The following is a 14465-nucleotide window of genomic DNA, read 5'->3' as shown; positions in this document are numbered from 1 at the left end:
GAGTCCCCAGGGAAATGGAAGGACCAGAAAGATAGGGAATTGCTCTTTCCAGTAGCTGTACTGATCTGGTGTCTTCTCCAGGGAGCTGATTTCCTTTCTTCTGACATTTTGGGTGGGTGATAATAGCAGTGACCAGCAGACCCTCTAGTGCCTACAAAATGACGTACAAGGGAGGGGAACCTTCAGCCTCAAGAACACATGTGGCCCTCTAGGTCCTCAGGTGTTGCCTTTTGACCAAGTTCAAGTTTTACAGAATAAATCCTTTTATTAAGGGGATCTGTTCTATGCAGTTTGGATTCAATCAAAGGGCTGCCCTTGAGGACCGAGAGGGTCACATGTGGCCTCGAGGCCAAAGGTTCCCCACCCCTGCTGGTCTACAACGACATCTGACTGTCACTAGGGTTTTATATTGTACTAAAGCAGCAAGCATTTCTTAAGTGCCTACCTATTAGGTGTCAGGCACTATCCCAAGTGATAAGGATAGAGAAAACAAACAGATAAATGAAACAACACAAAGATTCAGTATCAACAACAAAAGGTCCCTGGCCTCCAAGGTGCTTCCATCCTGATGAATGGTCCCATCCCCAAATCTCCAGATCCCAGTGTTAGCACAGCAGGGGATCACCCAGTTCAACCTCTTTATTTAATAGCTGAATGGGATTGTCTAAGATCACATAAATTAGAACTAAAGCTGTATCTGGAGTCAAGAAGACCAAAGGTCAAATCCAGCCTCAGATACTTACTAGCTATGTGATCTTGGACAAGTTACTAAAAAATAATTAAAATAAAATTTAAAAAAACAATCTGTTTTCCTCAGTTTCCCCAGCTGTAGAAAGGGGGGGAAATAATAACACCTACATAAGGATCAAATGAAATAATATTTGTAAAGAGGTTAGTGCAATGCTTGGCACAGAGTAAGCACTACAGTAATGCTAGCTATTAATATTATTAATAATATTATTAGTCAGTGGTAGTTCTAGGCCTCCTGATACCCAGGTCCACGCTCTTTCCTTTACACCATGCTGCCACTTCCCAGAGGACAAAGAAATATTTCTCAAAAAGGAAGGCTGATTAAGCTACCAGGACGAGGGCAAGATTTGCTTCACTGGCTCTGGAGCAAGAAAAGACCTTAGAGGTCATTTAAGGCAAGTACTAATTTTTACAGTTGAGAAAATCAAGGCCCTTAGCGGTTGAATGACTTACCTAAGGTCACACAAATAGCATGCAGCAAGCCAGGAAACCAAACCAGGTATTTCTGAGGCCAGGGTCAAAGTTTTCTCTCTGAAGCTGCACCCTTCAGAGAAAGAGGAAGAAGGGACTCCTCCCCAAAGTAGGGCAGGTTCTCATTTCAGTATGGCAGTTGACAAACTAGCTCTCTTGGATACAAAAACCGGATGGCCTTTGAAAGCGTCTCTGGGGCTCTCATAGAGAGAGACAGAAAGTAGCTGTCAGACAAGAGAAAACTGCAGTTGATCAGCCGGCTCCCTTGAGAGCCCAGACTCTGCTTTGACAGAAGCTGCCTGGCCAGGCTGCTCAGAATGTCCCCTCCATCCCCCATCCCCACCAGCTGCACTCTCTTCCTACCCCAAGTACACAAACCCCATCTTTAGCCCTTGAGTGTTGGGCTCCAGCAGGGCTCACTGTAGGGAAGTAGCGGTACAGAGATCTCCCCTCCATAGTCCCAGCCGCTGCTTCCTAGATTAACCACCAGGTGAGAAACCAGGCCCCACTGCCCCACCTCTGCCTTCTTTCTAGGCTACTTCCTACAGCCTGACTTTTCTCTTATGGTCCTGAAGAAAGACATGATGGGATTGCTTTGAAACCCACAACAGCTACCCCAGGCTACCTCAGGGATGCCAGCTCCACGTGGGAAAGGAGGCTGCCTAACAATTAATCATTCCACATAGCCAATCTGTCACTCTCCACCTGGGAGGTTACAGCAGCCTTCTCTTTTCAATAAGGTGCTAGTGCTGAAACCTCTTGGATCCTCCCCAAACCCCTTCCCCCTGGGTGATTTTCTCCTTTCTTTCCAAAAAGTCAGAATCATTTGGATGCCAGATTGCCAGCACAAACTAAAAACCACCATTTCTCATGACTATCCCATGAAACCAAAACAGTTCTGTGAACTTTCTAAAACCTTATAATTTCTTCACTTTAAAAAACCTAGGTGAAAGAGATTCGGGTGTCAGAGTGGACCACTCACAGGTAGCAATCGGGTGCTGTTGTTCATTAAAGAAAATAGGAAAAATAGATGAGGTGAGCAAAAGTCTTGAGTTTCTCACTGTATATGGCAATGGCCTATTAAGCCAAATCCTCTTAGAATAATTGTGACCAAGTTGAATCTCTATACTTCATAGAATCATAGATTTAACGCTAGGAGAGACATTAGAGATGGCAAGATTTGCAGCTAGAAGGGATTTCAGAGGTCATCTAACCCAACTTCCTCATTTTAAATTAAATTTTGTTTTGTTTTCAGATCTGCACTTTTTCCCTCCCACCTCTCAACCTCACCCCCCTAATTGAGAAAACAAAAGGAAAAAAAACCCTGTTAGAAACATATATAGTCAAGCAAAATGAATTTCCACATTGGCTGTGTCCAAAAAATCCTGTCTTAATCTGTACTCTCTCAGGTACTGGATACCATGCTTCATCCCAAGTCCTCTGGAATCCTCTGATCATTGTCCAGTCTCCTCCTTTTACACATAAGGAAACTGAGACCCAAAGAGGCTAAGTAATTTACCCAAGGTCAAAAATGCTGTGGCAAAGCTAGGATTGGAACCGGTGTTCCCTGTCTCTAAATCTAATGTTCTCTACCTTGTACCATTTTCTTTTGAAGTAATTGAGGTTAAGTGACTTGCCCAGGATCACACAGGTAGCAAGTATTCAAAGTCAGATTTGAAATCAGGTCTTCCTGATATCAGGGCCAGTGAGTGCTCTATCCACTACACCAACCTAGCTGCCCCTGCACAATTATTTTTAAGTCTTATTACTGTTGCTTTTACACCACATTCATTTCCTAATATACCCTCTTTCCCTGTCCCCTACTACCCAAGGAATCTTTTCTAATAACAAAGATTCGATGCACCTGAACCCCCACCCCACACATAAACCAGTTCATCAAAAACAAAGGACACATCACCTGTGTCTGAGAATGCAGGAAACGTTTCCTACCCTTCGTCTCCAGTCTCTGTTGTGAAGCAAGGGAGGTACAGGCCTTCTCTGAGGTCAGCCTTGGTCCTTATGATGACATAACATGAAGTTTTGTTTTATCGTGCTTCTCATTTATGTTGTTATATTCCTTTTATAAATTGTTTTCCTGCTAACTCTGGTATTTTGCAAATGAGGTAATAGAAGCCCAGAGAAGGGAAAGGACCCACCTGAGGTCAAAGCTAGTATTCAAACCCAGTTCCTCTGACTCCCAAGACAGTCTGTTTCCCATTTGGCCTCTGAGGAAGAGTTAGGATTGGCCCTGGCTGTAAAATAATTACAAATAATTTCTCTATCCCACCACTCTCTCTCTACTGTCACCTCTAAGGAAAATATATATGAGAAACATTATAAATAGAGGAAAATTCTGGGCAGGAAATCAGAAAGCCTGGTTTTTGCCTTAAGCTCTAGTTGTTGCCACATAGTCTTAGAGAGGTTGGTTTCTGAATTTTAGTTTTTTTCCCCTTTGAAAAATAACGGGAAAAAATTAGAAGGTTCTTTCTCTCTCTGTTGTTCCCCCTCCTTCCTTCTCTCCTCTTTCTTACCCTCCATTTCTCTCTTCTTCTCTCTTTCTTCCTCTCCTTTCCCTCCTTTCTTTTCTTTCTCTCTCCCCTTCTCCTCTTTCCTTTTTTCCCCATTCTCTTTTCCTTTTTATTCCCCTCCTTCCTTCTTTCCACTCTTTCTTCGTCTCCCTTCTCAATCCTCTCTGTCTTTCCCTTCTCCCCCATTTCTCCCCTATATCTCTTCCCCTTTCCTTCTCCTTCTCCCTTTCTCTTCTTTCCTTCTCCCCTCTGTCTCTATCTCTGCCTCTCCCTTTTTCCTCACCTCTGAACCTCCACCACTTCCAAAGTCACACAGCTAGTCAATGGCAAAGTTAATATTTAACTTCGACTCTCAGAACAGTGCCCTTTGCTATGGGAGTTAAGATTCTAGAGCCAGAGAGATCTGTGAAAAAGCAAGTCCCAATTTCCCCAAGAAGCTTCACAGGCAAGGTTGCATGTCCACTATCCTTGATGTCCTAAAACGCAGAAATTGAGCCTTGCTCCCCTAATTGTTGACTGGTAAGGTTGAGAAGTTAAGTCTAGACTCTAGAACATGAGCCAGGACACTGAACATTTACAAGTAGCTTACTCTAGAACAGAAAATAGGAGGAGGGGCTTTCCTAGCTCCCCACCCTAATGATTCCATTTCCATTGAGAAGTTAGCATCCTCATAGAAACACTGTCAGAAGAGCTTGTCCTGGAACTCTCTAGTGGTCTCAGTAGGAGACCATAAGAACAAACAAAGGGGATTAATTACCTTGTCTCAAAAAGAGAAAAAGGCAACAGAGTCTGAGTGATTTGTCCAAGGTCATTAAATGCTGTAGCATTAAGGCCAAGCAAATTCTCTTAACAGTTTGGCTACACTGCCTGGATCTATGGAACTGAGCCAAACAGTCTCTGGGGACATTGAATGATATCATGAAAAATTCAGTGGTCGGGGAGTCAGGAAAACCTGGATTTTACCCCCCAGTTCTTCTAATAATTTGGGAATGTGTGATATTGGAAAAATCATTTTACCTTATTTATCTCCATTTTCATACCTTTAAAATGGGTACAATGACATTTTTTGCTGTTCACCTCATAGATTCATTGTGAGGAAAGAACTTTGGTAGCTGGAAAGCAAAATGTGAATCTTAATTATTCAGACCACAGGTGGGTTCTGGCACAGGACGTGAACAGCTTTTTGTAGTCATGAGCTTAAAAAAAAATCATCTCCAATGCCTCCTTCTTAAAGCAAGAAGTAAGGATTGGACAGAATGACTCTGGAGAGAACTGGACAGATACCGGACACAAGGTTGTATCCATTATTAACTGTGGTCATTAGATCAGATGGTTTTGCTTAAATCTCACTCTTTTATAATAAGGCAAAGTATACTTTGAAGTAGATGGTTTTCCTTCCAAGAAATCACAACTCCAAGGATAAAATGCATCATTTGAACTTAAAATGAAGGTTCATTCCACCTTGTTGTACTAATAGAGAGGAAAATTTAAATAAAATGTTTTCAAACCATAAAAGTAAGAGGTAACTTCAAGTCTGGGATCAGAAAATTTAAAACCAGGAACAGAATGAGTTGAATTCTTTTAAAAATGTAATTCATTTCCACTGATTTATTAAATGCTTCCTCTATGTATGCAATGGCATGGCTAGACAACAGGAGCAAGTCAGTGGGGTTGAGCTAAAATGAAATATCTGGAGGGACTGATAAGGTTGGATGGAGCTGAAAGCCCAAGGATGGATTTGCATGTACTGAGGTAACTTGACAGGTTTGGAGAGAGAGAGAGAGAGAGAGAGAGAGAGAGAGAGAGAGAGAGAGAGAGAGTGTGTGTGTGTGTGTGTGTGTGTGTGTGTGTGTGTGTGTAGACAGATGGATATAGATAGATGCTATGTCATATTATTGCAAAATTGGTAAATAAAACAATATGTTGTGAGAAAACTATAATGTTGGATGGGACTTCAAAGAAAGGGAAGCTTCAATGGAGGCTGGATGACCATTTGTTAAGGACATTTAATAGGAGATTCCCTTTTGGATAGGGGTTATACCAGATGGTTGTACCAGATGCAGTTCTTAGTCTGCACCCATACATAGCTCCCAGGCTAATGTCACCTCTTTGTTTTGGGGAGAAATCAAGAAGGGCTGGGTGGTGATGCTATGGGAATGTTCTGTTTGAAATCCTAAGAGGATGTGAACGAAAAGAGTGAAGTTACCTTGCTTGGATTTTAAAATGAGGTTGAGGGACTTGGCTAGAAGACTAGATAGGATAGCTATCAGGATAGATCTTCTCTATCTTACTGTTGAGATGAGAAGAGAAAATAGGGGAGTGGGCCTCCGGGAGTCCTTGGTCATAATCCTCTAGATGCTAGAACAGAGGTAGTTCTTGGTAATGGAAATAAGTATCTTGTTATCTCTTTAAAGTATTTCCAATGGGATTTTTAAAACTCTAGTTGTCAACATAAGGCAGAGAGCACCTCTGCTACTATTCCCCTGGGGTAGGGACAAATGCCTCTGTGTGTGTGTGTGTGTGTGTGTGTGTGTGTGTGTGTGTGTGTGTGTGTGTGTGTGTGTGAGAGAGAGAGAGAGAGAGAGAGAGAGAGAGAGAGAGAGAGAGAGAGAGAGAGAGAGAGAAGGAGAGAGAGAGGGAGAAAGGGAAGATGAGGAAGAGAGAAGAGAGAGTGGGAGAGGATACAGAGAGAGAGGAGAGGGAGAGGGAAGGAGAGACAGAGAGAGAAAATGAGGAAGAGAGAGGGATAAAGAGAGAGGAGAGAGAAGAGACAGAAAAGAGAGGTAGAAGAGAGGGAGAGAGAGAGAGGGAGAATGAGGAAGAGGGAGAAAGAGAGAGGAGAGAGAAGGGGGGCAGAATGAGGAAGACAGAGAGGAGAGAGACAGAGACAGAGAGAGAAAGCGCACCTGCATCATATGTCTGCTAACATTAATTAGAGCTAACATTTATAGTGCTTTAAGGTTTGCAAGACAATGAACTTTATGGTATCCTAGGCTCTGGGGGAGAGGGGAATAGAGGGAAGGCATAAGAATTTATTAAATGCTTACAATGTGACAGACACTGTGCTAAGTACTATATTATCTTGTTTGATCCTTGCAAAGTAGGTGCTATTATCTATTCCATTTTACAGATCAAACAGAGGTCAAAAGGACTTGCCCAGAGTCACACAGATAGTTTAGTATGGGAGGCCAGATTTGAACTGTGTTCTAGTCACTCACAGTGGGTACCATTGGTTTCAGAGCCAGGTCTTTGACATAATGTTGGTATTAGTCAGGTGGTATTAGTCATCAATAGTCTCTTTTCTAGTATCCTTCCTATGCCTTTTAGAAGCCACTCCTGATTCTCCCCGGTATCTTCCCATATCAGAAAGAAACTAGCGATGAGTCACTAACACCTTGGAATAAATTTCTTTAGAACCACCATATCATGGTTATCAAAGATTTAGAAGTCATGTCATCCAAACTCCTACTACATGGATATGGTATTCCTGGTATAGTAGAAATGGCACTGGCTCTGAAATAAAAGGACCTGGTTCAAATCTTGCCTCTAAGGCTTACTATTTATGTGACCTTGGATAAATTACCTCAACTCCCTGGCCCTCAGTTTCCTCATCTGTAAAATAAGGGGGTTGGACTATATGGCTTCTAAAGTCTCTTCCAGTTCCAATCTCTTTAGAGAATAAGAACAACAAAGCCACACTATACATACATCTGTTCATCATTTCTTTCTCTGGATGTGGATCGCCATCTTCCTTCATAGGCTTCCTTTTTGAAAAACACAAACATTTCAGGAGGAAATAGTACAATCATTTCATTTTAAGAACCAAGAGAGCAATCTACAAGAGGAAATCTTTAAGAGAGGAATTTCATCCATGGTAGAATCAAAATAGGGAAGGAAGTTCAAGTGGGGAAGGTGCCAGTTAGGTGACCCTTGACATCTAAGACTGGCCCCTGGCCACTGTCTCTGCAGGATGCAGTACTAGGGATAAAGCTGCCCTTTCAGCCAACTGGAACAACAGGAGTAGCCATTTTTCAGAACTACCCCTCTTGCCGCTTCCCCACCTAGCTGCTACAGCTGATCTTAGCTCCAGAAAGCTACAAAATTGAGCTCGGGTAGAGGGAAGGAATTACAGGAAGGAGTTTTCTTCAGCTTTCCAGGTGTTGAGAAATAACAAAACTCTCCTTGAAGCAGTATTCAGTATTCCAGAATTCTGACAACGCCTAAATCCCTCTCTTCTCCACCTCTTCTTGCCCAGGGCATAGAAGAGTCACATGGCTTGCTAATAGAAGAGTTCTGTTTGAAATCCTAAACTCATAGAGGCACTCATCTTATGGTAGAAGTAGGAAAACAGCCAAAGTTTTCATCCAGATAGAAAATAGTCCTGTGCAAAGGACACATATAAGAGAGAGGGCATCAGAAGATATGGGCTTTGATCCTGCCTCTACTATTTTCTAGCCATGGGTTGTCAGATAAGTAATTTGATTCTTCTGAGACTCTGTTTCCACATCTCTGAAATAGTAGGCATCTCTCCCCTGCCTACCTTATAGGTTTGACATGGAAAATAAAATGATATATTGTATTTGAAATCGCATAATTCTGTACCTAAAATGGTCTCTATAAATGGAAGGTGTTATTACTCCTGCTTAAAGCAAGCAGGAAGCTCCTCTCCATTTTCCCCCTGCCCACTTCATGTTTGTGTGTGAGGTAGGAGAGATAAAAAAGGCAGAAGAGGGAAGGAAGTGGAGAGGAGGGAAAAGAAGAGAGGAAGAGGAAAAATGGAAGAGGGACAAGAGAGGGGAGAAAGAAGTAGAAAGGGAAAGGAAAAGGGGAAAGGAAGAGAGAGTAGAGATGGATAAGGGGAGAAGGAGAGTGAGAGGAAAAGAAAAGAGGTAGGAATGGTAAAGGGAGATGAAAATAGAGAGGAAGAGAGGTAGAGGGAAAGAAGGGGAGGGAGGAAGAAAGAAAGATGTGGGGAAATATATCTTTAGCACAGTCATAATGGTGCCCTCTGTGAGACTTATGCCAAAGAGCTACATGTGTGTATAAACATATATGCATGTATATGTATATATACGGAGACAAGAACTGAGAGCCAAGAGTGGAAGAATGTTCAAACAAGAGATCAAAGGAAGCCCAGAACTCAAGCAGCAGGAAAGGGAGGACAGTGAAAGAAAGAGAGAGGTTAATTAGCTTGGTAGAAGCTGTGGCTCAGAATCCACCTGCTGTTCAGAGTCCTGGAGCTAGGCCAGTGATGCAGCTCTGCTTGATGGAGAAGAATGAAACATCCAACCTCTGAAGGGCCCTGGCTCACCTTGGACTAGGCATTGAATCAAGCACTAGAGGATGTAAACTTCTCAGCAAAGAGCAGAAGCAAGGGAAGGAAGGACCTTGGCCAGTGACAGGCTACTCTAGGGTGCCCACATACAGGTAGCCAGAACCTAAGAGTCTCAGGGAAAAATAATTTTCTGACGAGACAAAGCTAGACTCAGTAGCTTCTACTGTGTACCTAGAGTCATCAACTTTTATCAAGCTATACTACGATAGACTCTTATCCACACTGCCTGAAACAAAGTAACACTTTTTTCTTCCTAGAACATTACTAGTCTGAGAATGTATTCACCCTTATGACAACTAAAAGGAGGAAAATTCACAGACAATTATTAAGTGCCTATTATATGCAGAACATTGTGCCAGAAACTGCAGAGATGCAACGATGAATAAGAAATAGTCTCTGCCTTCAAGTCTAGTGGGAGCGCAGCATGTAACACACTTATAAATAACTGTAATTCAAATTTTAATCACAGATCAGAGTTGGAAGGAACATCAGATGTCATCTAATAAAGGAGGCAGGATGGTGTAAGGAAAGAGTTCTAGATTTGGAATCAGAAGACCCGATTGGATGATCACTTGTCACATGTTACAGTGGGAACCCCTTTGGAGTGGATGGGGCATTTAGGTGGTGCAGTGGATAGAGCACTGGACTTGGAGTCAGGAACGCTCGTCTTCCTTAGTTCAAATCCAGCCTCAGACGCTTACTCCTATCTGTGTGACCCTGAACAAGTCACTTCATCCTGTTTGCCTGTTTCCTCATCTATCAAATCAGCTGAAGAAGAAAATGTCAAACTAGTCCAGTAACTTTGCCAAGGAAATCCCAGAAATGGGGCCATGAGGAGTCAAACGCAACTGAAAAGACTGAACAACAACTTTTTGTGCTTGGGTTGGACTAACTGGTTTCAATCCATTCTCTGATTCTGTGACTCTGGTCTCAACTCTGCAACTTACCACCTATGTGACTTGGGCATTTTATTTCTCCCTCTCTAGTCCTTGGTTAACTTATCTATAAAATCAGAAGGTTGGATTAGATCTAAGGTTTTTAACCTAGCATTTCAGAAGGTCCAAACTTGATTGAGGAGAGAGAATTACATATTTGTTTTCATTATTACTGTCACTGAAATTATAAATTTTATAAAGAAAACATTCTGAGAAGGGATTCATCCATGGGCTTCACCAGACTTCCAGCGAAGTCTGTGACTCACACATAAAAAGGCTAACAACTTCTGGGTTAGAAGATTTTTATAGTCACTTCCAGCTTTAAAATCCTATGACCCTCTCCCCAGAATATGAATTCTGTCTATAGAATCTACAAGTAGTCATCCAGATTGATCTTGAAAACCTTCAGTGACAAGCAAGGCAGCGTGTGCCATTTTTTGGACAGCTTAATTTGTAAAGCATTATAATTATTAAGACATGAAGAGTGCATTTTAAAAAAGACATAAAATGCTAGATGAAATAATACAAAGGAAAGGGAGCTGACTCTAGAGTCCAAAGGTCTGGGTTCAAATCTTGCCTCTGATGCTGACTATCTGTATAAGCTGGGCAAGTGATTTAACCTCTCGGGGCCTCAGTACCTTCATCTATAAAAAATAAGAGGATTAGATTACATGGCCTCTGAGGTCCCTTTTAGGTCTGTAATCCTATTCTATAATTTTATTCTAAGTGTGAGGAAGAAGAGAATGTTTCCAGCTGATGGGGTCAGGGATGAGATGTAATGAGAGGTCTCTGAAGCTGTAGGCAAAGGAGCTTGTTATGGCAGCAGAAGAGACAGGTATGTTGTCCTTTTAGGAAATGTCATTTGTTACTCCCTGGGCTATGGTGATATACGGCCAGGTTGCTGGAACTGTCGGAATGCCCCTTATGTCTCTCTTTCTATTATTCAAAACAGACAGGTGGGACTCCATCCCAAGAGATTCCTAGCATTGCCAAATATTCACAAGTGAAGCATGAATCTGCCTCCCTTCTCCCAAGAGTGGAATAGAAAAGGGAGAGTTTCTATTGCTTAGAACTTTTCACGCACCATCATGCACTTCTTGGCTTATCCCCTGGGCTGCTGGGATTTTGGAAACATGCCCACTGTGCTCTTTTATCCACAGTCATGGAAGACTGGGAAACCACAGAGAATCTACACACTCACTTTGCCCATTAACTTCTACCTCCTCCCTGCAAATCTTTTAAGATATTCTCTAGTTTAGACTTTTCTCTAATTCACATGTTCCCCTCTGCACTCGATACATATTTACTACTCCCATCAGGGTTTTTAGGGTGTTAATTAAAACAACTACCCTTGAGGTATATAGCCTTTGACCCAAAGATCTCACTGTTAGGCCCCATTAAGGTGAAAGACAGAAAGGAATGCCCCAAAGGCACCAAAATATTCCAAAATTCTAAATATTTCTAGTAGCAAAGAATTGGAATCAAACAGATGTCCAGAAATTGGGGAATGGATAAAAAAAATTCGTGGTATAGCAATGCAATAGAATATTACTGTGTAGGAAGAAATGGTGAATGTAGAGGATTCAGAGAAGCATGAGAATACATATGAACTGATGCAGAGTGAATTAAGCAGAAGCAAGAAAACAATATACACAATGACTACAACCGATGTAAATGGCATAAAGAACAACAAAAGAATGTGTCATTATAATAATCCCAGAGAAAGGTCCATCTTCCTCCCTTCTCTGCTGAGATTGGGTCATGGCTGTGTAATAACAAATACACTGCCAAGCTCAGCTGAGGAGTTGACTGGTTTATTTTTGCCGAACTACTTCTTTTTTGTTTTCTTTTAAAAAATTCTTTGTTACATGGAATGGCTCACTGGGTGGGGCAGGAAGGAGGGAAGTATTCAGAAATAAAAAGGATATAAAAAACAAAAGATTAAAATTATTCTTGGAATGAAAAGAATAAACACATACTTTTATGTCACCGGATTCATCTTGCTTTAATATGCTAGTAGGTCCTGATTAGAAAAACAAATCAGTTGAGTGAAACCAGTAAATTGATGACAAAAAACATTAACCCAGACTCAATATATGGATTATTAATGGGCTGTACTCAAGGTAGCTATAGCTACTAAGCTGGTTGGGCCCTCTCCCTTTGTTTCTGTTATTGTTCAATCCTTTATCAGCTCTGTCCTTCTCTTCATGACCCCATTTGCGGTTTTCTTGACTAAGATAATAGAGTGATTTGCCATTTCCTTCTCCAGCTCATTTTACAGATGAGGAAACTGAAGCAAACAGGGTTAAGTGACTTGTCCAGGATCACACAGACTGGATTTGAACTCATAATGATGATTCTTCGGGATTCCAAGCCCAGTGCTCTATCCACTGCACCGCTAGCTGCCAATTTCTCTTACCTATCCATTTTTCTTACTGTATATACAAAGAGGAGTCAGTAACTACAGCACAACTATACTTCTCTGCCTAAATATTTCATATGCATCTCGAACATATTATATCCTCAAAAGAATTCATTTTCTTTCTTCCAAAAGCCACTATTGCTCCAAACTTCTTTTTGTTGAAAGGCACCACCATCCTTGCAGTCACCCAGGTTTGCAATCTCAAAGTTATCCTCAACTTTTCACTCTCCTTCACTTCCACACCCTAAATGGCAATCAGTCACCAAGTCCTACCAATTCTTCCTCCATAACATCTCTCTCATTCACCATCTTCTCTCAGCTCACACAGCCACCACCATACTTCAGACCCTAATCACTTCTCATGAAGACTATTGTAATAACCTTTAATCTAGTCCCATGTCAATCCATCCTTCACAAAACTCCCAAAATAATCTTCCTAAAGCAAAAATCTGACCATGTCACTCCTCTCCTCAAGAATATTCACTGACTCCATGTTGTTTTTTGGATAAATTACAAATTCTTCAGGGTGGTATTTACAACCCTTCATAATTTGGTTATAGCCTACCTGTTACTCTCTGCACTCATCACTCCTGCTCCTATGTCTGAGGCTTTTTGGAATTTACTCCCTCCTTGCCTTTACCCTTAACATCCCTTTAAGGCTCAAAAACCAGTCCCTGCTCTCAAGATGCTCATGTTCTAATGGAGATAATACGCAAATGACTATGTACACACATACTACACACACACACACACACACACACACACACACACACACACACACACACACACACACACCCCTGTTAAAGGCACGTCTAGAACTCAGATCTTTGTGACTTCCAAGGTCAGCCCTCATTTACTCTGGTACTCTGCCTCTGCCTTGCACAAAATATTTAATAAACATCTGTTGAATTGAAAGTATTTTTCTAAATTTTTTTCTAGAAACATGAACTAAAATGCTGCCAATCCTATGTTGCAGAAATATGAGTATTATGGCTTCATCATGATAACGAGAATAGGGAGTGAATATATTATAAGTAACTTCTATGTGAAACGCAAAATTTTTGACTCTTTTCATTATGGAATATGAAATCATAGAATGGAAAGAACAAGAGGGTTCATGTAATCCAGTCCTTCTCTTTATGAATGAGGAAACCAAGTCCCAGGAAACAATAAAGTCACAAACCAATTTAATGGCAGAGCTAGGATGAGTACCATGGCCTTATGCTCTCACGCCCTTTCCAATCCTCCATAACCACCTCTGTCTCTGTGTGTGTGTTCATGTACATAGATGTGACTAGCATGTACCCCCAAAAGGCAGAACCTGAAGCAAAGCAGACAGTGAATCTATCATAAGTTCATAGATATAGAGTTAGAAGCGACCTTAGAAATAGCTAGTCCTTACAGTCATATAAAAAAATCCTCTAACTCACTACTGATTAGGGAAATGCAAATTTAAACAACTCTGAGGTACCACCTCACACCTATCAGATTAGCTAACATGACAAAAAAGGAAAATGATCAATGTTGGAGAAGATGTGGGGAAACTGGAACATTAATGCATTGCTGGTGAAGTTGTAAATTGATATAACCATTCTGGAGAGGAATTTGGAACTATGCCCATAAGACTATAAAACTGTGCATACCTTTTGATCCAGCAATATCTCTATTAGGTCTGTATCCAAAAGAGACCATAAAAAAGAGAAAAGGACCCACATGTACAAAAATGGTACTAGCAGCTCTTTTAGTGGTGGCAAAGAACTGGAAATTAAGGTAATGCCCATCAATTGGGGAATGGCTGAACATGTAGTGGTATATGAATGCAATGGCTATTGTGTTATAAGAAATAGTAAGCTGGTAGATTTCAGAAGAAACCTGGAAAGATTTATGTGAACTGATGCTGAATGAAGTGAGCAGAATCAGGAGAACACTGTATACAATAACAGCAAGACTGTGCAATGATCAACTTGGATAGACTTAGCTCTTCTCAGCAACACAATAATCTAAGACAATTCCAAATGACTCAT

The 14465-nt window shown here is 41.3% G+C and overlaps 1 protein-coding gene across 3 annotated transcripts in view; it reads right to left on the bottom strand.

The window, feature by feature from the left end:
- The window catches only part of RAB6B (RAB6B, member RAS oncogene family), a 168896-nt gene that overhangs the window by 112987 nt on the left and 41444 nt on the right, over positions 1-14465 (bottom strand). Inside the window, exons 1-2 of one of the 3 annotated variants that reach the window (XM_072613615.1) lie at positions 1847-1896; positions 1204-1445 (exon numbers count right to left, since the gene is read on the bottom strand). The exons of 1 other annotated variant lie outside the window; for it this stretch is intronic. The gene's annotated coding sequence lies outside the window, so the exon portion shown is untranslated. Of the gene's footprint in view, positions 1-1203; positions 1446-1738; positions 1897-14465 lie in introns of those variants that run through there. One more of the 3 variants, XM_072613614.1, reaches the window with a different exon arrangement.

The sequence above is a fragment of the Notamacropus eugenii genome, chromosome 5 (assembly GCF_028372415.1).
Source record: "Notamacropus eugenii isolate mMacEug1 chromosome 5, mMacEug1.pri_v2, whole genome shotgun sequence".
Lineage (NCBI taxonomy): Eukaryota > Metazoa > Chordata > Mammalia > Diprotodontia > Macropodidae > Notamacropus > Notamacropus eugenii.
This window is presented reverse-complemented; position numbering and strand designations above follow the sequence as displayed.